The sequence below is a fragment of the Choloepus didactylus genome, chromosome 17 (assembly GCF_015220235.1).
Source record: "Choloepus didactylus isolate mChoDid1 chromosome 17, mChoDid1.pri, whole genome shotgun sequence".
NCBI lineage: Eukaryota > Metazoa > Chordata > Mammalia > Pilosa > Megalonychidae > Choloepus > Choloepus didactylus.
Window position 1 is genome coordinate 874,453 of NC_051323.1, and position 27,395 is coordinate 901,847.

Consider the following 27,395-nt stretch of genomic DNA (forward strand, 5'->3'; position numbering starts at 1 on the left):
TTGAATTAGGTTAGGTTTAGGTTTAGGGTTAGAGTTAGGGTTAGGTTTAAGGTTAGAGTTAGGGTTAGGGTTAGAAATATAGATTGGGATAGGTTTATGGATAGGATAGTGTTAGGGTTATGTTTAGCAACAGGGATAGAGTTAGGTTTAGGTTTAAGGTTGGGGTAGGAATGTGATAGTGATATGGATAGTGTTAGGGTTAGGGTTAATCTTAGGGTTAAGGATAGGGATAGGTTTAGGGTTAGAGTTAGGGTTAGGGATGTGATATGGATATGGATAGGATTATGGTTATGGTTATGGTTAGGGTTACGGATCTTTATTATTTAGTGTTCTCTCAGGAAACAGAATCAACATGAGGTATCTAAATACAAGATTTATAAACATGTCTCCCACGACTGTAGTTATGCAGGAGTCCAAATTCCATAGGGTAAGCAGAAAACTGGCAACTACAATGAAGGTGTTCAATGAAATCCACAGGCAGTGAACTGACAACCACAATGAAGGTGTTCAATGAACTCCTCAGGAAATGCTTTGCTGGATAGCCATAGAAGAAGTGAAGGTCCTCTCTCTTTCTCCCTTCAAAGTCTTCAACTGTTTGGATTAAATCCAGCTGATTCAATTCTCTCACTATGGAAGACAGGCCCATCATTGATGTAATTAGTCACTGCTGCAGCCAATTCACTCATGATTTAATAAACCAGCCTTCTAGTTTCTTAACCAGCCACAAATATTCTTGCAATAATGTTTACTCCAGTGCTTGCTGGACCAGACACCTGGGCATCAGCACCTGGCCAATGTGACACATGAACATACCAACACAATTCACCACTTGTCAAATTGACAGTTATATACATCACCTTGAACCATATTTATCTCTCAGTAGAGAACAATTACAGACACATATTTCACCTAACAATACTCCACTCTCCTGCATACAACCTGAAATGCACTAAATCTCTCCAGAATAGGGTACAAGTCCTTTGATGACATTAACTCCTAAAATTGATTTCCTTTAACTCAAATACTGCAAAATAAACAATACAACTTATGTCATATGCTAAAGAGATAAGATAGAGAAGAAAGCAAAGATATTTGCTTTAATGACAAATACATACTCATAACAAAACACAGAGGAAATATTCATGACATCATAATCCTCATTTCTGTAACTGAACATGTGGTCATAGTTCATATTTTTCACTACCCTCTTCCACTACCCATTCCATTTTCATTTTACCCTCAACAAGCACTTCAGCTGGCCATGGTTATTTGCCTGGTGGGGTGACCCAAACCTTCATTCCTGAAGTTTCTTGGCCATCAATACTCCTGCATGGATTGGGTTGTTGCAGTTTTCCATTGACTTTAATCACAGAGTATTGCCCTAGGGGATCTCCTGTATTCCAGGGAAACTCTTCTTTACCTCCGTTATGTAGTTGCAGTGAAATTTCCCCCTAGATAGTCAGGATCAATCACTCCAACCAATACAGTAATCCCCTTCCTTGCCTGTTGATTCAGGGGCATAAGAAGCCCAAAGTGGCCAGGTGGCAGTCTTAACTTCCAGTTCATTGGAATTATTGTTGTATTTCCTGGTGAGAGCACTCTTCCTTTTGGAACTAAGACTTGTAGACTAGCAGAGCTTAAGCTTGCAGGAGCAGGAAGCAAGAATTTTCCTAGTGGATCACTAGGAATGAAGTGAATGGTGCCACTCCTGTTTCAAAACCTTGATTCCTGGATCCGTGAATCCTGGGAATGGGAGAAAGAGCACCATAGAGTGGATGCTCATTCAGAGCATATGCGGCCTCCTGGAGAACACTTCCCCAGCCTTGCAAGGTATTGCCACCTAGTTGGTCCATAAGTGAGTCTTCAACAGACCATTTCACTAGCTGCCTCTGGATGATAGGGAACATGGAAAGACAGAGAAATCCATGATCATGTGACCATTCCCTAACTTCATTTTCTGTGAAGTGCTTTCCTTGGTCAGAAGCAATGGTGCGTGAAATACCATGATGGTGGATAAGGCATTCTGTCAATCCACAGATGGTAGTTTTGGCAGAAGCATTTCATGCAGGGAAGACAAACCCATATCCAGAGTATGTGTCTATTCCAGTAAAAACAAATCACTACTACTTCCATGATGTAAGTAGTCAAATGTAATCAACCTTCCACCAGGTAGCAGGCTGATCACCCTGGGGAATGGTGCCATATTGGGGACTGAGTGTGTGTCTCTGCTGCTGGCAGATTGGACACTCAGCAGTGGCTGTGACCAGGTGAGCCTTGGTGAGTGGGAGTCCATGTGGCTGATCCCATGCATCACCTCCATCCATAACACCATGACCACTTTGTTCATGAGCCCATTGGGCAATGACAGGAGTTGCTGGGGAAAGAAGCTGATTGCTATCCACAAAACAGGTCACCTTATCCTCTTCATTATTAACATCTTCTTCTGCTGAAGTCACCCTCTGGTGGGAATTCACATGGGACAAAAATATCTTCATGTTTTTTTGCCCACTCAAAATGGCCTATCCACATACTTCTTTCCCAGATTTCTTTGTCACCAATTTTCCAATCATGTTCCTTCCAAGCCCCTGAACATCCAGCCAAACCATTAGCAACAGCCCTTATATCAGTATACAAATGCACCTCTGGCCAGTTCTCCTTCCAAGCAAAGTGAAACACCAGGTGTACTGCTCAAAGTTCTACCCACTTGGGAGATTTTCCCTCACCACTGTCCTTCAGGGACATCCCAGCAAGGGGCTGTAGTGTTACAGCTGTCCACTTTTGAGTAATGCCTGTGTGTTGTGCAGAACCATCTGTAAATTGGCCCTGAGTTTTCTCTTCCTCAGTCAACTGATTGTAAGGAACTCTCCAGACATCATAGTTGTGGGCTGTGGAAGAGAATGTAACTTGGTAGGAGTGGGGGCTTTGAGCATTTGAGCCACTTCCTCATGTAACTTGTGCTTTCAGTACCCACTCAAGTGCTATTTTGCTTGTACTATTTCCCTTTGAGGATGGAGTGCTGCTGTGCACACCCAAATTTATGGCTTGGTGGTTTGGACAGCACCCAGCTTGTGATAGATAACTCAGGTCTTGTGGTAACTTGGTGGCCCATGGTTAAGTGTTCTGTCTCTATTAAGGTCAACTAGCAGGCCAAAAGCTGTATCTCAAATGGAGAGTAGTTATCTGCAGAGGATGATAAGGTTTTATTCCAAAATGCTAAGGGTCTTCATTGTGATTCTCCTGTAGGAATCTGCCAAAGCCTCCAATCGGCATCTCTATTTGCCAGTGACACATGCAGCACCATTGGATCAGCTGGGTCATATGGTCCAAGTGGCAGAGCACCTTTCACAACAGCCTGGACCTGTCACAGATCCTCATCTTGATCTGGTCCCCACTCAAAACTAAGAGCTTTTCTGTTCATTCAATAAATGGGCTGAAGTAACATACCCAAATGAAGAATATGTTGTCACCAAAATCCAAAGAAGCCAACTAAGCATTATGCCTCTTTTCTGGTCATGGGGTGGGGCAGATGCCACAGCTTATACTTCACCTTAAGGGATATCTCTATATGCCCCACACCACTGGACACCTAGAAATTTTACTGAAGTGTAAGGAAGGCCCATGTATTTTTATTGGATTTATCTCTCATCCTCTGCCAGGCAAATACCTTGCCAACAAATCTAGAGCAATTGCTACTTCTTGCTCACTTGGTCTAATCAACATGATATCATCAATATTAAGGGACAGTGTGAAGTCTTGTGGGAAGGATAAATAATAAAGGTCCTTGCAGACAATGTTATGACACAGGGCTGGAGAGTTGTTACACCCCTGAGGTAGCACAGTGAATGCATACTGCTGGCTTTCCCAGCTGAATGAAAACTGTTTCTGGTGGTCCTTACTAACAGTTCTTGAGGAAAAAGCATTTGACAGATCAGTAGTTCCATACCATATAACAGGGGATGTGTTGATTTGCTAAAGCAATGTTATCACCTCTGGAACAGCAGCTGCAAATGGAGTCACCACCTGGTTAAGCTTATGATAATCCACTGTCATCCTCCAAGACCCATCTGTTTTCTGCACAGGCCAAGTAGTAGAGTTGAATGGGGATGTGTTGGGAATCATCACCCCTGCATCCTTCAAGTCCTTAAGAGTGGCATTAATCTGTGCAACCCATCCAGGAATCCAGTATTGCTTCTGGGTTACTATTTTGATGGGCAGAGGAAGTTCTAGTGGCTTCCACTTGGCCTTTCCCACCATGATAGAAATCCCTCCAAGAGTCAGGGAAATAATGTGAGGATTCTGCCAGTTGCTGAGTATGTCTATTCCAATTACGCAGTCTGGAACTGGGGGAATAACAACAGAATGCATCCAGGGACACACTGGACCTGAGCTAAAACTCCGTCTACCACCTGACCTCCAAAAGCCCCAACTCTGGTGGACCAGAGTGCCATTTTGGTTCTTCTGGAATTAATGTCACTTCTGAGCAAGTGTCTAACAATCCCCTAAATATCTGATCATTTCCTTTTTCCCAATGCACAGTTACCCTGGTGAAAGGCCGTAAGTCCCCCTGGGGAAGGCTGGGAGGAAGATTAACAGTATAAATTTTTGACAGTGTAATGGGGTCCTTCCCCAAGAGTATCTGGCCTTCCCTTCACTCAAGGGGCTCTGGATCTGTAAACTTTCTCAAGTCTGGGAATTGATAAAGGGGCCATGACTCTGTTTTTGTAGTTCAAGCTTGACTTTTTTTTCTATTGTCCTAGAATTCTTCTGCTTCCTTGACTATACACCTGGGCACCATCACATGGCAAAATTGTTGCATGAACTTTACCATCACACAGGGTATGGGATAATAAATGGAAATGAGGAAAGTCCTCCAACAGTCATGTAAACCAAAAGCCCCTGGTTGCCTGCACATACACTAACCCCTAGGGGGATCCCAGATGTCTACATGTGCATTGGTAACTCTGGCTGGTTCCCCAAAGATGTTGAATTTGTTGGGATCCCCCCAAAGTTGATGAGTTTCCAATTCACAGAAGTGATGGCCAGGTGTTGATCCCAAAGCCCACAGTTACCTGAGGGCAAGGCAGGGCAAGGGAATCTTTGGAACTATCAGCTAGGGGCTGGCAGTGGTAGAGATATGTGACCCAGAGCGTTACTTAGTAATTTAACAATTAATCTGGATTGGATTAAAGGTCCTATACAGCACTGAGGCCCTGGTAGAGAACAAAATAACAAATGGTGGGTCCCAGTGATGCTGATTCAGGTTAGGTTACTAGAGAGTGTTTGGTGTGCTGGCAACAGTAAGGAGGAACACACAACCAGGCTGTGCTCATCTTTCTCCTCCAGGCTAGGCTCCCTCTTGTTGTCTGTTTCTAATATAGCCTCCTTTATTTCTGTCTCCACTTCAATGTGTCATTCTATTCTTGGCTTCACTGTCCCTGCTTCTGTTGGTCTATCTGGACTGCTGTCTGTCTGACTGTCTGTCAGCATCTTTTATTTCATGAAAGCTGCCAAAGACCTTTTGTGTCTCTTGAGTTAAATATAACTACATGACTCTGTAGATAGGGTCCTTTGAATTTCTTTAGAGCTGCCAAGAGTTACTTTCATTAAGGGGGAACAAAGAAGGATGACCCTGCTGGACTCAGAGCTCATGAGATCAGGCACATTCACTCCCCCACTCCCAGTGCCACCAGGTGCACGTAGACCTGGCAATTTGGGTCCCCAGTGTGAAGAAGCTGAGGGAGAGATACAGTAGTTGAATGTGACCACAATGACAAGGTTGGATGTGGAGAGCTTCTCCCTGTCATATAGAGGCTGAGTAAGTTGACTGTGTCTGCCCCATGAGGAAGGCCCCTCCATAGATCCAGATTGTTACAGGCAGTACTTGGGAGACTGAGGCAGGAGGTAAAAGGCCAGTGACCCAGGGATGACCAGCCTGCCTCTCTCCATGACTAATTCCACCTTCAATGCAGAGTGTTTACCTGTTGCCATAGATATGGTCTGAGAGATGTGCTCCAAAGCACTGCTCTGCTCCAGACTTGGGGAACAGAAGTGAAAACCCCCTTCCACCACTGCCTCCCTGCCACTGTGCTGATTTCAGGAAAGTTAGTACTTTGGACCATCAGAGACTACCAACAGGGCAGAGCCCCATCTCTGGCAGTTTCTTTGGGGCAAAGGAATTTGGTGTAGTTTGGGGAGAGTGAGTCAGACACTTCACTAATGTGGTGGACCAGATAATGAAGAGAAGGCATTTCTCATCCCCATAGGTATTGCCCTGTTGGGGGACTAGTTATATGCAGGCACCTCTTCTTGAAGTCCTGGACTTTTAGGGTCTCTGCAGACAGCAGGAGGGACTGGCATAAGGATGGCCACTGCCATGAAACCCTCTGCCACAGAGCCTTGGCTAGATGCATCCTGCTTAAAGCTTGCCAGCTGGGCTGTTGCTAGGTTTTCTCAATGGCTTTATTGTAAATATTGCAATGCCTCTGAAGATTTTGAAGGAGTCATCAATGAGGCTAAACTTCTCATCAATGCCTCCATTAAGCCTCCTTCCACATACATTGTACACAACTGTGAGTGAGATTTGGGCTTGGAAAATCCTGACTTAAGCTTGTTTTGCTGGATTCAGGAGTGGCCAACAAGAGCAGGCCCCAAAGACAGCTTCAGGGTCTGTGGTAGTAGAAAAGATCTGTAATGAGAACAAGACAGTGACTGAAATTGTGGATGTTGCCTTAAGAAGTGGTTTTCTGCCCCCTGTTCCCTGATGGTTCTGTACCAGGAGAGGCTGCTGGAAATTTGGGTTCTGGCTGTGTCTGCCAGCTGTGACACTGAGCTGCAGTTTACTCATCCAACATGAGTGACAACAGTGTTTCCCTCATGGGCCTCTTGGTCTTCAGCCTTGTCAAGCTCCCAGTAGTGGTACAGGCTCAGTGTACCTAGTTGAATGATTGAATGTCTGTTTCCATCCAACTGTGAACATCTTGATAAGTGGGCCCTTCTTTTTCTCATGTCTTGCCCTATGGTGCCAAATTGGCTGGATGTGGACCTGGGGAGCTGAGACCCAAGTTCTCATGGCTCCTGTGCTCCCTCCTGGGAAATACCACACAAGGAAGATTCCCCCCACCACTCCTGGACCATAAGAATTGCTGCTGTGTTTCCAGTCATAGCTCTGAGCTGGTTTCAATTAGGTTAATATGTCTAATCCTCACAAGGGACTGGGGTTTCATGCTCTCATCTGCCCATATGCCATGTAGGAAACTGAGGCTCAGAGGTTTTCCTCTGAGAGGAATTTTCCCAAAAGGAGTAGAAGTAGCACAGTAACACCCTGTAGTAACTTGAGATGTTCTTGACCCTTTCAGAATAAAGTCTGCTGTGTGCACCTATTGTGGTGGAGAGATTCAGTTTTGATGGATGGTAGCTAGGGGTGGAAATAGGAGACTGGATATAGGGTAATATTCATGAAAAGATTTGAAACTCTGAAATAGTGTTCTGGTTTCCCAAGGAAAGTTATCTATAGAAAAAAAGTTGCTTGAATCCAAATATGCAGATAAATTGTGTTGTGTTACAGAAATGGGATATATCATGCTTCCCTTGTGATTGTGCATTTGAAATTCAATAATTTGCAATAGGTGATTAACTCTTCATGAGTTTTTTAATAGAAATTTAGGAAAGACTATGGAATCCCCTTGTAAAATCTTACTCATAACACACACCCACAGAGACTCTGGACATTCTGTCTGAAAATAAACTTGCTGGGACTGCAGAGATGAGGGACATCTATGAAGTCAGTGGATACTATTACACCTCTAGAAAATCAGAACATGTTTTATTATGAGGAGATGTGCACCATAAAAAGGACATGCATGCTCTCTACTACAGGGTCCTCCAGTTCATTATTCCATGAGTGTTCACACTTGGGCTCTAGCTATAAAGGCTGCCTGGTGGACAGTCACTTCAAGCCAGAAACAGCCTTATCCTTTGTCCCCAAAGGGCCCTATAAATATCACCAATATTAGGTTTATCAAGTTATGAAACTGTGGAGAATTTCAGCTAAACTGTCTCTTAAAACCACATTTGTGTGTCTTCCCTAGTTGACAGGCACTACCTTAGATCCCAGGTTGAGCATCCTGCAGAGTTCCTTGTCATCCCTGGGTGCTGTCATCCTGAAGCTACTCTGTTGCAGACTGTTCTAGTTTGCTAATGCTGCAGAATGCAAAACACCAGAGATGGATTGGCTTTTATAAAAGGAGGTTTATTGGGTTACACAGTTACAGTCTTAAGGCCATAAAATGTCCAATGTAACACATCAGCAATCGGGTACCTTCACTGGAGGATGGTCAATGGCATCCAGAAAACCTCTGTTAGCTGGGAAGGCACGTGGCTGGCATCTGCTCCAAAGTTCTGGTTTCAAAATGGCTTCCTCCCAGGACATTCCTTTCTAGCAACCTTGCTCCTCTTCAAAAGGTCACTCATAGCTGCACTGAGTTTCTTCTCTTTGAGTCAGCTCATTTATATGGCTCCACTGATCAAGGCCCATCCTGAATGGGTAGGGCCACACCTCCATGGGAGTATCCCACCACAGTCAGCACCCACAGCTGGGTGGAGCACATTCCAAGCAAATCTAATCAGCACCAAAACATTTGCCCCACAAGACTACATCCAAGATAATGGCATTTGGGGGACACAATACATTCAAACTGGCACATTCCACCCCCTGGACCCCAAAATGACATTATCTTTCCAAACACAAAATACATTCATTCCATCACAATATCGCAAAAACTTAAATCATTTCAGTAACAAAAGTTAAGTACAAGATCCTATCAAAATCAATTACAGGCATGGTGGGTCCTAAGGCATAATTCTCCTTTAGCTTTGGATCTGTGGACTTAGAACAAGTTATATGCTTCCAATATACAAAGGAGGGACATTCATAGGATAAACATTCCCATTGCCATAAGGAGAAAGAGTAAGGAAAACAGGGTTAACAGGACCAAAACAGTTCCTAAAACCTGCAGGATGAACTCCATTACATTTCAAAGTCTGAGAGTCATTTACAGAACAACGTTGCATCCTTGGGGCTTGAGAGAGTGGGAGTCTAACCCTTCCTAAGGGCCTTTGTGGCAGCCCTTTCCTCTCCAAACACTTGGGTGAGTGCTCCAACATATCCACATATTGGGGATACCACCTTCTCTGTCCCACCCTCCTCAAACATTGGGGCAGCTCCCGGATTCCCTTCCATCTCCGGGGCACATGCTCAACCCCTTCAGAACGGTGTGGTGGCAGCCAGGCTCTCCCTAATTCCCTGGGAATGTGCTCCACCCTCTTTGGGGCTTGGGGTGGCAGGACTTTTCCTGAGCATCGAGGCAGAAGGCCCGCCCTCGACCTCCAGGGCAAACTCACCCTTTCCATGCATGTGGGCCACTCCGCTCTCCCAGTCCAAGACCTCTTGACTCCAGACCTCAACCTCCATGGCTCTGTCTTTGAAGAAATTTTTCCTTCAGTTCATTCCTTGTCTATCTTCTCCAGTCCAGACTGGCAACAGCTCTGTCTGTAAAGATCTCACAAAAATTCTATTGGCTTTACATGAAGCATACAGGGGTCAAAGCGGTCAGACAATAGGACTTTCCACAAATCCTTTCTGGATAATTCCATCTCCAGGCTTGGATGTACTGAAATGGTGGTTGGGTTCCATGTTTGGTAACATCCTCATGTTGGGCTGTAGCTTCTGGGATTCTACCCCCTGGAAGCTCGTAATTTTGCAAACCATCAGCTTCTGGTTTCTTTGAACTGAAGAGTTCAGTTCTAAGTTTATCTCTCTCTGCTCGCATTTTACTAAAAGCTGTAAGAAGAAGCCAGGGTACATCCTCCACACATAGTCTGGAAATCTCCTCAGCTAAGTATTCCAGGTTGTCACTTTCAAATTCTTCCTTCCATCCAACACCAGGACTCAATTTTGCCAAATTCTCTGCCACTTTAAAACAAGGATCACCTTTCTTCCAGTTCACAACAAAACATTCATCATTTCTGTTCAAGTCCTTATCAGAAGTATCTTTAGAGTCCATATTTCCACAAACAGTCTCTTCAAAGGAGTTTAGGCCTTTTCTATCAAGCTCCTCACAATTCTTCCAGAAACTCCCCATTATCCATTTAAAAAGCTGTTCCAACATGTTTGGTATTTTCAAACTCAGCAGAAAGAGCACCCCACTCCTGGTACCAAAATCTGTTCTAGTTTGCTAATGCAGAATGCAAAACACCAGTGATGGATTGGCTTTTATAAAAGGGGGCTTATTGGGTTACACAGTTACAGTCTTAAGGCCATAAAATGTCCAAGGTAACACACCAGCAATCGGCTACCTTCACTGGAGGATAGCCAATGGTGTCCAGAAAACCTCTGTTAGCTAGGAAGGCACATGGCTGGCATCTGCTCCAAAGTTCTGGTTTCAAAACGGCTTTCTCCCAAGATGTTCCTCTCTAGCAAGCTTGCTCCTCTTCAAAACGTCACTCACAGCTGCACTGAGTTTCTTCTCTTTGAGTCAGCTCATTTATATGGCTCCACTGATTAAGGCCCACCCTGAATGGGCAGGGCCATGCCTCCATGGGAGTATCCCACCAGAGTCGCCACCCACAGCTGGGTGGGGCACATTCCAAGCAAATCTAATCAGCACCAAAACATTTGCCCCACAAGACTACATCAAAGATAATGATGTTTGGGGGACACAATACATTCAAACTGGCACACAGACCTTGGACCAAGGAGGGCTCACTGACAGTTATGAAGAAGCTGTAACATAAGTTTGCCCTGAAGACTACTTGCTTGGATAAGATAGCTCACCTAGAGTTGTCAGACCAGCTCCAAGTTTTTGGTGTTGATACCCACTTATTTTCCTATTGCATGCTCATCTATCAAAGCAGCAGTTTACACAGATTAGCCTCTGTGAGTACTCTTCTTCAGAGCTTAACATGCCTAACAATGCATGTACAGAATCCTCAGAGATCAAAACACAAGGCTCTCCCTTAACATTTCCTTGCATGTATGCTATCCTGGGCATGGCCTTAGGAATTCCCCTGTACATACTGTTCTGAATCATCTCCAGCCCCAAGGAAAGAGTCTCTCTTGTCAGCCACAGGGGCCACAATGCATGTCCCAAAGCTGGAACTCTTTTGTCCCAGGAAAACATGACTTGATATTCTTCCTCAGGGATCCAGCTGCCCTGCCATCTTCTTTCAAACATTGAACCAGCCATGGGACAGCAAGCCTAGGATGAGGGTCCTGATTCAGTCCTTCAGGCCACCATCAGACAGATTACCACAGACATGCATGCACCCAATATGTGCACAAAGGTTACTCTTCTCTCACTTTATCTGGAATGTGGGATATCCCCCACCCCGGGAACATGGACAGCTCTAAGTGGAGATGGAAAGGGGATGATAAAAGGGACTATCCACATGCCTGTGGTTTTCTTATGAGATTTACCTAAAATTTCAAGCTACCTTTTTCTTGTTTCAGAACTTGCTCCCTGGTAACTCTGTTTCCAATGTCTTCAAGAAAGATGGAATCCAGGAGCATCTCACTCCATATTGGTGTTATCACCCCATTGTTTTGTTTTGATTATTAAGGTGTAATTTCTACGCACAAATTTCACCCTTTCTGCATACTGTTCCCATTGTGTTAAGAAACAGTACTTTCATGTAACAAGATACAGAAAATTCCAAATTTCCCTTCTACCCCATGTTAGTCAACTCATTATCCCTCTCCAAATCCTTGCAAGTAGAGAGATGCTTTCCATCCCTGTTGTTTTTCCTTTATGAGAATAACAAACAAATGTAATGATATAGCATTTAGTTTTTGAGACTGGCTTTTTCATTTACCATTATATATTAAGATTCATATGTGGTGTTTTGTGAATCTGAAGTTCCTTCCTTTTTATTTCTGAGCAGAATTCTGTTAGGATGAGCTAAGTTCTTTATGCATTTACCAGTGGAAGAATTCTTGATTTGTTTTTTATGTTTGTTATTTTTATAAAGACGGTAGCAATATTTAGCTGTTGTTTTTTGCATGTGAAAATAAATTTCAATATGTCTCATATAAATTCATAGGTGTTGAAGTGTTGTATCATACAGTAAGTGTAGGTTTCACTGATAAAAAAATCCACACTTTTTTTGAGAATTAACTGTAACATCTTGCAATCTCACCATTTATGTGTATAAATTTCCAATTGCTCTGCTTCTACTCCACCATGCATTTGTGCATTTTTTCAAATTTCACTTCCCTAATAGGTGTGTAGAGGTATTTCATTGTACTTCTATATTGAATGTACCTGAGACTTAATGATAAGTGCATTTTCATGTTATTTTCTCTTATATCCTATTCATGTATCTTATTTGAAGAAGGATCTATTCAAATGTCTTTTACATTGTTTACTTGGTGTTTTTTATTTTCAAAATTTTTGAATGATGTATTTTGATTTTCTTTGTATTTTGATATGAGATTTGCAAATTTTTAAACCAATCTGTAACTTCTTCATATTGTCTTAATATTGTATTCCCAAAATAGAAACATTGAATTTTGATGGACCCTAATTTATCATTTCTATCCATCACAAATTATGCTTTTAATGTTTTATCTAAAAAAGAATTCTAGCCATCCTAGATTTTCAGTTGGCTCGAGCTGCCATTATGCAAAACACAAGAAATGAATTGGCTTTTATAAAGAGGATTAATTAGGTCAAAAATGACAGTTCTTTGGCCTAAACTCAAAATAAGGCAACAACAAGAGGATACCTTCATTGAAGCAAGGCCAGTGGCATCCAGAATGCTTCTGTCAGCTGGGATGGCAAGTGACTGGTGTCTTCTGGTCCTTTGTGCCCAAATTCTGGTTTCAAAATGACTTTCTACAAAATGTCTCTGGGTCTCTGTCTCTCTTAGCTTCTCTCTCTCAGCTCCCATGCATTCTTGCTTGTTCTAATAGGGTGTTTCTTTCTAAGCATCTTGGAGTCCTCTTTTAGCTTCTCCAGAGCAAACACTGGGCTTCATGTCTTAGTTAGCATTGCCAATTGTCTTTCTGACTGCCTCTCCAAGCATCTCCAAGTGTCTGTGTCTGTGTAGGCTACTTAGCTTCTCCTGGGGCAAACTTTGGATTACATACCTTAGCTTCTCTTTGAAATGTCTCTTTCAGCTTCTCTAAGTGCCTTCTCTCCATGAGTTCTCTAAAAGGACTCCAATAATCTAATCAAGACCCAGCTTAAATGGGTGGTATCATCCTCCATGGATATACTCCATCAAAAGTTCCCACCTCACAAGATTGGATTAAAATATCATAGATCTTCTGGGGTCCATAACAGCTTCAAAGGCAGCATAATAGTTTTAATGGAGTTGTATGGCTGTACCAGTTTGTATATATTATGTCCCCCAGAAAAAGTCATGTTCTTTGATGCAATCTTGTGGGGACAGACATATTAGTGGGGATTATCAGAATGCTTGGATTAGGTTGGTTCCAAGGAAATGTGCTCTACCCAACTGTGGGTGATAACTCTCATTGGATAGTTTCCATGGAAGTGTGGCCCCACCCATTAAGCATGTACCTTGATTAGTTTACTGGAGCACTATATAAGCTCAGTCAGAAGGAGCAAGTTGCTACAGTCAAGAGGAACACTTTGAAGAATGCACAGAAGCTGAGAGAGTAGCTGCAGATGAGAGACAGTTTGAAGATGGCTGTTGAAAGAAGACTCTTGATCTGGAGAAGCCAAGAGAGGACAAACATGCCAAGAATAACTAAGAGTGACATTTTTGAGGAAATGCAGCCTAGAGAGGAATGCCCTGGGAAAAAGCCATTTTGAAACCAGAACTTGGTGTAGATGCCATCCATGTGCCTTCCCAGCTAACAGAGGTTTTCTGGACACCATTGGCCAGTCTCCAGTGAAGGTGCCCTTTGTTGATGGACAGTTTATGGCCTTAAGACTGTAACTGTGTAACCAAATAAATCCCCTTTTATAAAAGCCAATCCAACTCTGGTGTTTTGCATTCTGGCAGCATTAGCAAACTGGAACAATGGCAATATAGTTTTGATTTGCATTTACATGCTGACTAGTGATGGTAAGCATATTTCCTTAATATAATTGACCATTTGTCAATCTTCTTTGGAGAAATATCTATTCAGATCATTATCCCATTTTTATATTTTTCCCTGTATATTCTATAAACAAGGTACATGATTTATAAATATTGGTCCCATTCTATAAGCTGTCTTCTCACATTACTTATGGTGACCTTTGAAGTACAAAATTTAAAATTTAAACAAGTCCATTTATCAATTTTTCCTTTTCTGCTCATATGTTTAGTGTCATAGTTAATCATGCTTTACCATCCCAGAGTCATAAAGACATGTATATATTTTATAATGAGAAGTGCAGGATAAAAGTGGGTTTGCTGGAGTTGCTTTGATACCAGTGGGGCAGGTTTATAGGGAAAGTGTTGTAGAACCATGGAGATAAAGCTGGAGAGGAAGGGGAGACTAGAGAGTGTCCCTGGAAACCAAGTTGAGGAATCATGGGTTTAAGTACATTTCGGACTTTGAATGAAGTCAGTGGGCCATTGGAGGCTGCTTGAGGCTGGGAAGGACACAAGCAGATCTGAACCATAGATGTGATTTCTGTGGGCAGGGCTTCATAATCAGGGTGGACTGAGGCTGATATGTGTAATAAGGGAAAGCTCAGGTCACTGTGGTGTTCTCTGCTGTCAGGGCTCTGGAGTTACTTATCTCATGGATCCCAGCACCTTTTAAAGCTGTAGCAAATATTTGAGATACTCAAATGTGTTGAAAAGAAAAAATAAGAGGCCCATGTCCTACAATTATGCTAAATTTACATAGATTGCTGTTCTTGTACGATGAAATGTTTCACTGGAAAAAAATGTAGAGGCAAAAGTGGTGTATAAGAATCTGCAGACCCTATATAATAAGAAATTTATGGGAGAAAGTTAGGTTCTTTGGCCCTGGGGTGTGCAATTGTATGAGTATCCAAGGTGAGTGTGCATCTGCATGCTTATGTTTGAATGGATGCATGACTATGAGGGTGGAGTTTGCAAGCATGTGTGCATTTGTGTGTAGTGTGGGTGGTGGCAGAACACTGGAGTATAGGGCACCTCCTGAAGCCATGAGAATGAAGGCTAAAGAAAAGTGTTTTCCATTATGTGCTGGGTTATCATCAGTCATTACCTTTTGAATATCATTGCACCACTCTTTCCTTAACATCAGGAATCAGTGGCAAAGGCCAAGCCATAAGTCAGAGCAGCTCTAAAGCCCTTTGGTTGTGGAATCAGGGACAAGATGTCAGAACTGATGTGCCCAGGCCATGAATCACCCTCCCTTCACCAAGCTTTCAGGACCACTGGATTCCAGTTTAACCCCATTTCCACCAATTTTGGGGTCTTCCAATTAAAGCCCAGACCACAATAGTTCCCTGAGGACTAAGATGCCAAATATGAGTGACCACAGGTCTTTGCATGCTTCAGACTTATATAGACTTGAAATGCCATAGAACACAAATGATTCTCCCTTTGACTTTCAGAAACTCACCATTCCCTGACACAGGCAAGGGTCTGGCTCCCATTCTTTCCCAGAATATATACATGATAAATGATACCACTGGGGGATAGGGAATGAGCTCAGGGGCCATGATATTGGAGAAATGAGCAGCAAAACTACTTCTAAGAGGAATAATTATGGAATGGAATTTGACATGGAAAAAAGAACTCTGGGTTAAAATTATAAAATAGTAATATTGACAAATATAACAAAGTAAAAAGACATTATCCACAACAAACAGGAAAAATAACTGAAAAGAATCAAATGTAGATACTAACTACAAAAATATTTCATTATGTTTATAGTTGTGGTCATTTATTTCTAATAGAGCACTGAAGTCAATGAGAAAAATTCATGAAAAGGAAACTTTTTTCCCATTGCTTTATGGTTGCATTTGTTTGCAAGGGATGAGGGTACATTTACTACATTAATAGTACATATAGAAGTCAGTGTCATCAGTAAAGCAGCCTACTGTCTATGATTTCATTCTCTATGGCTTTCATTCTTTATATTAATTTATCAAATTATCCATGTGCATAAACTAATTTATACTGTTATGAAAAGAAGAAATATCCTGTCTGTAGTCCATTCTCTCCCACTCCCACCCCTTCTGGTTCCCCCGAATTATCCAGTTCCAACTTCATTGGCAAGTTCTTTTGGTTTTATATGTCTCTAAATAACATGCATGGTGCTCTTTCACCCACCCATACTCCACCAATCATGTGTAACTTTTAACTTGCCCTCATCTTCTAAACATGCTTATATTGTTTATATTACATTTCTGAGACCAGGCAAATATTGCCATGTTGTGTTACCCACCTGTTCTCTATGTTGCATAAGAGTCTATACCCAGGTATGTGGTGAATCTTAGATTTCTTCAGAAATCAATGAGAAGAAAGTTAGAGGTGACTATGAGTTTTGAATGTGTAAAATCATCAGGTTATGAACTTTATTCTGTTATGTTCTGTCTTGGCCATTTCAGTGAGAATCCACTGACATTAATATAATTAGGCTTTAAGCCACAGAGGCAACTCTAGGACATCTTTTAAAGTATGCATCCCCCTTTACTCCTACTACTGGAAGACTCAGATTTTAGGAGTAATCCATTTTTGTTGTGATTTTTTGTTAAGTTGTCATTAGATAACAAAAGTGTTACTGAACAATGTCAGCAAGATGTTGATATAGGAAGCTCTAACTCCCATCTTTCCACAGAAACAACAGAAAACAAGAAGAACATTGCAGAATCAACTTTACCAAAATTTTGGAAATATTTCAAAATTTTACATGCAACAGTCAGGTGGATGAGTCAAGACAAAAACATACAGAGAAATGGCTGGGTATCTCTGGTCCTTCTACTAGCCCTTGCTCCACACACTCCCTGACTGATTGCAGTTCAGAAGTCCAGAAGCCCACATTTCCAGTGTGGCACCATGGTCCCTGAATCTGGGAGAAGCAGAGCATACTTTACTAGCAAAATATTATGCATGTCTGCTGTAGCCCAACCAGTAGCTACTTGAAGGTCTGACCCAGGTTTTCATGATTTCTGTTTCACATATCTCAGAAAACACATTTTGGTAATAGAAGCAGAAGGAAATCCTCAAAACTAGTGTAAGGAATTGGTCAAACTACTACTGACTTGGCCAGCATCACCCAAATACCAAAGACATATAGAGATATCACAAAGAGAGAAAATTGTGGACCAATAACTCTCATGATTATAGATGCAAAATTATTCAGCAAATACTAGAAAATCAAAGCCAACTAGATAATTAAAGGATTATACATCATGACCAAAAGGAATTTATTCCAGGATGGCAAGTGTGGCTTAACATAAAATAATCAATACATGTAGTACACCACATTAATTAAATGAAAGATAAAACCACATGATCATCTCAATTGACACAGAAAAGTCATTTCACAAAACTCAGTACATGTTCTGATAAATATGCTTATAAATATAAGAACAGAAGTGTTCTTATCATAAGAACATGATAAAGGGTATGTATAGAAAATCCACAGCTAGCATCATACTCAGTATTGCAAGGGTGAAAGCTTCCCCCTAAATCAGGAAATAAACAAGGAAGTGTTACCTAGAGTAATAAGGCAGGAAAAAGAAATAAAAGGCATACAAATTAGAAAGGGAGACATAAAGCTACTGCTGTTCCCAGATGACATTATTCAATATATAGAAAATCCCCAAGAATCTACAAAAAGCTACAAGAGCTAATACATGACTTCAGCAAGGTGGAAGGCTATAATATCAATAACACAAAAATCACTGGTGTTTCTGTACATCAGCAACAAACAATCTGAAAATGAAATTAAGAAAACAATACTATTTAAAATAGTGATTTAAAAAATCAAATACCTAGAGACAAATTTAACCAAGAATGAAAAGGTCTTGCATTTGGAAAACTCCAAAATACTGATGAAAATAATTTAAGAGGACTTAAATAGATGGAGAAAAATCATGCCATACTCATGCCAATACTACTCTCAGTAATTTGCAGATTTAGCAGGATCCCAACCAAAATTCCCACACATTTATTTGAAGAAATAGAATAGCTAACCATCAAATTCATATGGAAGGACAGGGGACCCCGAATAGCCAAAACCATCTTGAAAAAGAAGTACAAAGTTGAAGGACACTTACCTCCTGATTTCAAATTATTACAAAGCTAAAGTAATCAAAATGTTGTGCTAATGGCACAAGGACAGATATATAGACCAATAGAATAGAATTGAGAGCATAGACATACAGTTACAGATGATTTTGGACAAGGGTGCCAAGTCCATACAAGAGAGAAAATATAGTCTCTTCAAAAATGGTGCTGTGAAAATTGGATATCTACATGCAAATGATTGAAAGCAGACCCCTATCGTTTACATATACATAAATTAACTCAATGATTTGTGGACCTAAATGTAAGAGAGAAAGCTAGAAAACTCAGAAAAAGACATAGGGATAAATATTCATGATGTTGGATTTCATAATAGATTCCTAGATATAATATCAGAACACAAACAACAAAATAAAAAAAAAAAAAACTGACTTCAGGAAAATTAAAACTTTATCTTTTTTCCTTCAAAGGACATCTTCAGGAAGTCAAAAGGACTACCTAGTGAATGAAAATGGCCCATGTACACTTGACAAGATGTTCAACACAATTTTCATTTGAGAAAAATAATGCAATTCAAAATGACAGTGAGATACCTCTTCACACACTACAAAGGCTGTAAGAATTATAATGTTTTTCAAAATGTAAAATATATAGTTTTGCTGAGTATGAGGGGAAATTGGAGCTCTTTTACCTTGATGGTGGGCATATAAAATGATGTAGACACTGTGGAAAAATTTGAGCAATTCCCAAAATAGTTAAAGATTGATTCACTGTACAACCTAGCAAATATATACCTAGGTATGTATTGAAAGAATTGAAAACTGGTATTCAAATATTTTTACATGAATATCTGTAGAGGCTGTATCTATTCACAAAAGGCATATGGTGCAAACAGGCAAAATCCCCTTCAGTGGTAAACAAAATATGGTATATCTTGACAATGGATTCAGTTATATAAAAATTAAGCTATTTAAAAGAACATAGATATGTGTCAAAAATGAAACTTACTAATAGAAGACAGGCACAAAAGGTTACATATAGTATGGATCCATTTATATGAAATATCCAGAGTATTTAAATCCACACAGGCATAAAAAAAGATAATTTGTTGCCAGGATCTAGGGGAAGGATAAATGAAGAGTAACTGCATTCTGGATATGGGGCTTCCATGAGAGGGGGTATGTTCCAGTTTGCTAGAGCTGCCATTGTGCAAAATACCATAAATGGACTGACTTTTATAAAGGAGATATATTAGGTTACAAAATCACAGTTCTGAGGCCATAGAAGTTTCCTTCTATGGCATCAACAAAATGAAACTTTTGCTGCAGAATGTCCCATGATGCATGGAACAACTCTCAATTGGAAAGCCCTTGGCTGCCATCTGCTTGTCCTTTGCTCTCAGGCTGTGTCTCAAAATGCCTTCCCCCAAAATATCTCTGGGCTTCTGTCTTTGCTTCTCTCTCTCAGCTCCTGTGCATCTTTCCTTCTTTTGCCCAGGGCAAATAGCAAAAACAAACAAATAAACAAAAAAAAATACAGGTTGCATTTTAATTTCCTTTTTGCTTTCATTAAATAATTAATGTTTATCTCTATTTTTGATCTTTTTCAGTGATCAGGTTTTCTTTTTCCTACTGCCTGCTAAACATCTACCACAGGATGTCTCACCAGGAATACAATATCAGCTGTCTGAACCCAGATTCATCTGTATCAGGAGAACCAGTACCTCCTTCTACCATTTCTGTCCTATTCAATGGTTTTCCTACCCTCTCAATCACCCATAGTCCTTTTTGGATCCCAAGGCCCACTTTTTTGTATCACCTCTTTTTATTGCAACATCTCAAGTTATATTTACATCATTATGGAGCCTATTAACTTGTCACTTAAGGTAGATGTTTGTCTTTTCAACTTTACTTTCCACTTTGTGCCCAGCACAATGCCTTAGCCAAAGAATGGCCTCAATTTTGTAGAATGAATGATTGAAAATTAACTGTTTAATGATGTACTTGGAATTCATGCACTATTGAACATATTTTCCAGTTCTCTTAGTACTCTTATTCTTACTCATGAAAGTACCAAAATAAAGTTAATACACAGACTCCTGACCAAGTCACCTCTGTTCATTTTCACAAAGAGTAGTTAATTAAGGGTGTGTGGTTTGACACACATATATTTAACCTTCCTCCTTGAAAGCCAGATAGAATGCATGGAGCTATTATGATTTATGTCAGTTGCAAATAACTTACTTCTCCCTTTATATATTGATATATATTACATATTTTCAGCTTTTTCTTTTCTTTATTTTAACAAGGTTCTCAAAATAGAAAATATTACTATGACATAATATGCCATTGACAGATCTTCCATAAGATTCAGCTATTCCCCTGCCTACCAGAGTGTGGCCACTCTCTGCACAGATGTGTAATACATATGAGTTACACAGACAGTAGAGAAATGCTTCCCATTCTTATGTATGTGTGTGGACCATGGAAGTTAATAATTCCATATGTCTTGTGGATGTAAAACATGAAAGGTACATAGGAATGACAGCAAGCTTATAGAAAATAAATATTGGCTATTAGAGGATTCCAGGGAAAGATTTTTGTCCTTTCATATCTACTGTTCATTGAAGTATTTCAGCCTATCTCTGTGTGACTCAATATCCCAGAACCTCAGTCCACTTTTTGTTGTTGTTAACATTTGCCTCTCTCTCCAACCACCTTATTCCACTTCTGCCATATGGAAAACAAAAGAACCCCTTTGGAGAAATGAAAGATAGCAATGACACATTGGAATTCACAATCCAAGAGTCACACTGACACCCTTTGGGAGTTTAACGATGAATATCCAATAATAATTGCCACAACACTGCCTGTCTGACATTGCTGAAATATAATACATCAGTTTTACATATTGTTTCAGTTTGGTATAGCTGTCAGAATGCAAAATACCTGCCAGAAATGGGTTGGCTTTAACAATGGGGTTTTATTGTTTAAAAATTTACAGTTCTAAGGCCATGAAAATATCCAAATTAAGGCACCAAGAGGAAGATACTGTCTCTGAAGGAAGACTGTTGGCATCCAGGGTTCCTTTGTCAAATGGGAAGGCACATGGTTGGCATCTGCTTGTCCTTTTTCTCTCTGAGCTCTCTCTAAACTTCTCTGGGCATTTCTCTCTGAGCTCTCTCCAAATTTTATCCTGTCATAAAGGACTCCAGTAATGGATTAAGACCCACCTTGAATGGACAGGGTCAAATCTAAACTGAAACAACCTAATGTCCCATCCACAGTAGGTTTGCACCCACAAGAATGGATTAGAAGAACATGGCCTTTTCTGGGGTACATAGCAGTTCCAAACTAGCACACATAATAAAACTACTTGCCACTAAAAGATTTTAAAAGAGTGATAATAAAATTATTATATTACTGTTTAGATTGCCTTCATTTTTTCTTTTAAGAAAAATCCTGGGTTCTCAAATGACTAGGTCACTACATTGTCTTAGAAATCAGGACACTGGGATTTGAAATTAGTTTTATCACCAATGTGCTTGGCGATTATGGCAAGATGAGTGCTTTCCAATACTTATGAAAGGAAATAAAGTATGTTGGTCTCCCTAACAGGTCTATGGGACTGATTAATAAAGTATAATGGATATGGTACTCCTTAATCATTGGGAGAAAAATATCCTCTCTCTTATGTTTGTATATAATTGTAGGTAGTATTTTCAGTCAGCAACAGAATCATTTTAGGAACCCTAGCACATGTTTTCCTTGATAAATGGTGCATCAATTTTTTAAATGAAGCCTACTTGATAGCAACTTTTCTTGCTTTAATCTCTGAGTGAATAATCAGAAATATAGAAGCTAAGTTTTCTGCACACACTTGCAGATCTTTTTTGGGGGGGTTACCCTACACTTACTCTGTGCCACACATTGGGAGAATGTCACTGTTATCTCTCTGTCAGTGATCATAATTGGGAGGCTGAGTCCACACTGCTGGGTGGGCAGGGAGCACCCCTCTCTGACAGTGCCACATCAGTAGGCCATGCTTGCTCTGGGCTGTGGGAGCTACATGTGCAGGAATGAATGATTGTTCAGCCTTCTCTCCTTTATTAAAAGACTGCATTCACCCATGACATCCAAATTTTGTCCTCTAGTTCTTACTAGACATCCACTTTTGCTTCTATTCTGGCAAAAAAAGTAATGATGAATATGAAGGCCACCTCAAGTCTGTAAAAAAGAATCTGAAAGATTGAATGGGTGTTTTTTTTTTGCCCACTTATGAGTAAGACTGTGAGATAAATGAATGTATTTATCAACAACAATGTTTTAATATGGCATGCTCATTGTTTTCATATTTTAATATGGCTTATATAATTTTCCAATTTTAATAGAACAATCAATTGTTTAATAAGCATTAACCAATAAAAGATAATGTACTACACAGGCAATTATTATTTTGGACTTCAGAAAACTCTGAACTATGGATCCTCTAATTGTTCAATTTTTAAAATTTCATGGATGCCTCAGTGGTGGTGGAATGCTTTCAGCAGCACATGGTTGAGAATGTGAATCCCTCACTATTCTAAGGAGGCAACAATCTCTGTGAAATATGACATAGAACCATAGAATTCTGGATCTAACAGAGAACCTAGAATTCATGTAGACAACCCCCAGATTCTTGTAGTAATTTTACTGAAATTTGCATCACTTAGCTATTGTATAAAATTTTAGGATATTTGGCCTAAATTTGTGTTAATTCATATTACTGCTACTCTTTTCAGTCACATAGTGTATCTAGAATGGTGATGTGTTATTAGTCTTAGAATCTGAGGCTTAATGGCCATTTCTGGTGATGATTTAAGTGTGTTTGCTTATAGCCTTGTCCAATGGGGAAATTTTTAAGTTGCTTTGAGGAAGTAGGCTGTAACATTTCCAAAGAACAGCTTTGATTTATGACCTCACAGTAAAATCCATTTCCCAGTTGTATTTCCAAGCCATTTGGGTTATTCACACACATTCACTACAGAAGAAAAGCAGACTTTTCCCTCATTGGTGAAATATATTATATCATATCAATTATATTAGTCATTCCCTCTATAATTCCTTTGCTTCTTACTTCACACACTGCTTCTGTAATAAAAATTACTTTTGATTTTAATTCTTCAATGTATATTTGCACCAGAAAGAGTACATTAAAAGTTTTGATTCTCTCATTCCACAAATAACTTTTGACCTCCTAAGTGTTCCAGATGCTGAGGATGCACCTGTGAACAAAATAGACCAACTCCTTATCTTTAAGTGGCTTATGTTCTAGTGAAGGGAGACAGGAAATAAACAAAATAAATAGGGGAATAAGGTACATTAAATGATGGGTGCTAAATAACAAATATCATTACAGGTAGTAGATTAAGATAGCTATATCAATGCATTTAAAAAAAAGAACTTGGGGGTTATTTAATATACATAAAGTGTTTTGAGAATTAACATGGAACTTTGGATCATACTCAGCAAAGTTCAGAACTAAAGGAAATAGACTGAATTGAAATAGAAAAAGTCCCAGTTGGTACTAGCTACTGCTAGACGCCATGGAATCTATAGCCCTGAAAATATTTGATAAGAATCTCAACATTTTACCATCTTGAACTGTGAAAATAGCTTTGTCAGAGGCAAATAACTGGAGAAGCTTGCCACTCAAAGTCTTTTCAGCTTTATGAAATGGTCACTTTTAAATACTAGGTTAATTCTGTTGGCATGTATGCTAATAAAAAATCAACAGAAGACTTAATACATTGATTTAGAACCAACCTCAGCTGCCTTTGCTCTACCTGAGATGCCATGAAGAACACCATTGTTGAGTGAGGGTTTCTTTTCCCAGATAAAGCAGAGACTTGAAACAGCTGCCTAAAACTAATAATAAAATTCCCCACATGGTTTCAAGAGAACTAGGAGTAAATGTGCCCAGATTTGAATATGGTTTCTGCTCTGTCCTGTATTCTTTCTCCTCTTGTTTTGGTTTTGTTTTGTTTCATTTGTTTTTTTCACTCTTTTTTGGGGGGTGGAAGGTAACTTAGCTTCTTTTGTAAATAATAATATGGAGAATATAATGCATTTGCCAGCTATAACTGAAGCATTGGGAGACATTATAAATGAATGCTGAAAAATGGTGAGATAGGATTGTGTAGAATTGTTCTTTGCTGTCTCATTTATAAAACAGAGGGCAAGACCATATGAGCTTTGAGGTCCCTTTCAGGTCTGAGGTTAGCTTTCAGTTTTCCACCTTTGTTTATTTTGAGTCCATTGTTATAATTTACCATAATTTGTATATATGGGTGTGTATCTGTGTGTGTTTGTGTGAGCAGAAAATAAAACATCTGGATCATTAAGGATATGGTATTTGATTTATAATTGGTTCAACATGTGTGATTTTTAACATTAAAAGTGACTATTGTGAGGTCCCAGGCCCAGGGCCCCACCCCCTCCTCCATCTTTGAGATACAAACAGCCACATACATGGCCAGGCAACAGGACCTTCCCCCCAGGGGGAAAGAATTAAATCTTCCCTCTGCTAATCACTATTAATAACCAAATCTGGAGAGACCTTTTGTAACCAAATCTCATGAGGAACTCTATCACAAAACTTCATAAGCCTCTATCTCTTGGCACACCTCTTTGTCTTTCTGCAGATTGCAGAATGCTACCCTCACTCTCTGGGCCCACCATCAGTAAGGAAATGGTCCAAAACTTCATTCTGTTGATTAATGCACAAATGTATGATTGTGCTGTGAATTGTACACTATGTATAACTCTAAGGTGTGTTAATGTATCTCAATTAAAGTGTATTTAAATAAAAAGTAAAGGAACAATTGGGGGAGAAATGAGTGGGATGTTTTGGATATTCTTTTTCTAATTTTTTTTGAGTAATGAAAATGTTTGAAGATTGTGGTGATTAATGCACAACTATATGTTGATACCATGAACAACTGATTGTACACTTTGGATGATTGTATGTTATGTTAATATATCTCAATAAAATTGCATTAAAAATGTGACCCAAAGACATAAAATGATCACATGCTTTTGGAAAAAAAGATACTAATAGATGCAGGGCTGCCATAAATCTTCAGTTTGTAAAAAAAATGCAATTATATTTGGAGTGAGATAAAATGAGGTGCAAAAGAATGAGATATGGCTGTATTTTAAGCCCACTCTTAAGAACCACTGCTTAGAGAAAAAGATTCTCTTCAAAATATTACTGCTCATTGACAATGTATCTGGTCACCTAAGAGCTCTGATGCAGCTGTTATGAGATTATTGTTGTTTTCCTATTGATAACACAACACTTAGACTGCAGTCCATGGATCAAGGAATAATTCCAAAGTTCCAGTCTTATTATTTAAGAAACAATATCATCAGGAATAGCTGCCATAACTAGGGATTTCTCTGATGAATGTGAGAAAAATTAATTGAAAACCTTCTGGAAAGGATTCACCATTCTGGTACCGTTAAGGATGTTTGTTGTTCATGGGAAGAGGTTAAAATATAAACATTAACAGAGGTTTGGAAGAAGTTGATTCCAATCCTCATGGATAACTTTGAGCAGTTCAAGACTTCAGTGGAGGAAGTAACTGCAGATGTGGCAGAAATAGTGACAGAGCTGGAGTTAGAATCAGAGCCTAAAAGATGTGACAGAATTGCTCCAATTTCATGATCAAACTTGAATGGATGAGGCGTTCCTTGTTTTTGGATAAGCAAAGAAAATGGTTCCTTCAGATAGTGTCTACTTGTAGTAAAGAAACAGTGAATATTGTTAAAATGACAACAAAAGATTTAAAATATTACATCAACTTAGTTAATAAAGCAGTGGCAGAGTATGAAATGATTAACTCCAATTTTGAGAGTTCTACTCTGTAAAATGCTACCAGGCAGCATCACATGCTACAGAGAAATCTTTCTTGAAAGGAAGAGTCAATTTTTGAGGCCAACTTCATTGTGGTCTTATTTTCAGAAATTACTGCAACCACACCAAATTTCAGTAATCACCACCCTTATTACACAGTGGTCATTAACACTGGGGCAAGACCCTCTACCAGCAAAAAAATTACACCTTACTGAAGGCTCAGATCATGGTTAGCACTTTGTAGCAATAAATAATTTTTAAATTAAGGTACATATATTTTGAAAGCCATAATGCTGTTGAACAGTTTATAGACTACAATATAGTGTAAACAAAACTTTTATATGCACTGGACAACAAAAAATTCAAGTGACTTGCTTTATTTTTGTGGTTTGTACCCAAACCCACAATATCTCTGAGGTAAGCATGTATAGTTGTTTTTCAAATAGAAAATTCCCAGAAGAATTTGTAAGAAATACTCACAGTGTTTACCTCTGGAGTGACATAGTGGGGATTGGAATGGAGGAGAAATACTTTGTACTAAATATTTCTTTAAAAAATTAAAAGAAAAGGAGGATTTTCTTTGGTTAGAATAAAGATAAGAGAAATAAAATATATGCAGTTAACACACTACTCTTTGTAAAAGGATTCCTAATCCATTATGTCCTCTGCAAACAGCATCCTCTAAAGGAGGCAGGGCAGGGACTGTCACTCTTGTATGAAAATATGGGAAGGAGGTGACAGCCTGGACATGAATGCAGGCATCCTCTTCAGATTCCTAAGAGTCAGCCCCTGTCCATGCATACCAATGCACCTCACACTGTACTATAGTCATCCATGGTTGTCCTCAAATACATCTCTGACTATCTAATAGACACTTGCAGGCCAGGGAGGGAAGAAGGGCCCATATCCCTACACCAAGCAGGGTGAGAGGAGCAGCAGTATCCAGACCATGCAGAAGGACAAGGGATAAGAAGGAAGATAGAGGAGGTGATGAGAGCAAGAAAGAGGGAGAAACAGGGCAAGAGAGAAGCATTGGACTGCTAAAATTCTACTGGTAACTGCATGCAAATGCACCAGCGTATTTCAAGCTCTCCTTTCTTCCCTCACTGCTGTTCTTGAGACAAAATTTCATGGTTCCCTTGGCTAGCCATCTTTGATGTTCCCTTGAGCAAACTCATCTGTAAGGAGATCAGTAGGATTTTCCCAGTATTATTTTCCCTGAGAGCAGGATAGGTTTCAGTGACTGAAACAAAATGCATTTCTATATAAGTATAGAAGTATGCACCAGAGCTGGT